Raw genomic sequence first — 386 nt, forward strand, 5'->3', positions numbered from 1 at the left:
GCTCCATCCTTTTCTTAGTGATGGGCTTGAGGTCATGCCTTCTCAGTTGAACCGGCTTTCCTCTTGAATCTCTCTTCCATTGAGCGCCCTCTTCACAAATGTCCATGAGGACTTGGTCCAACCTTTGATCAAAGTTGACCCTTCTAGTGCAAGGGTGTTCATCTCCTTGCATCATGGGCAAGTTGAATGCCAACCTTACATTTTCCGGACTAAAATCTAAGCATTTCTCCCGAACCATTGTAAGCCAATTCTTTGGGTCCAGGTTCACACTTTGATCATGGTTCTTGGTGATCCATGCATTGGCATAGAACTCTTGAGCCATTAAGATTCCGACTTGTTGAATGGGGTTGGTAAGAACTTCCCAACCTCTTCTTCGGATCTCATGT

The sequence above is a fragment of the Arachis duranensis genome, chromosome 5 (genome assembly GCF_000817695.3).
Source record: "Arachis duranensis cultivar V14167 chromosome 5, aradu.V14167.gnm2.J7QH, whole genome shotgun sequence".
Lineage (NCBI taxonomy): Eukaryota > Viridiplantae > Streptophyta > Magnoliopsida > Fabales > Fabaceae > Arachis > Arachis duranensis.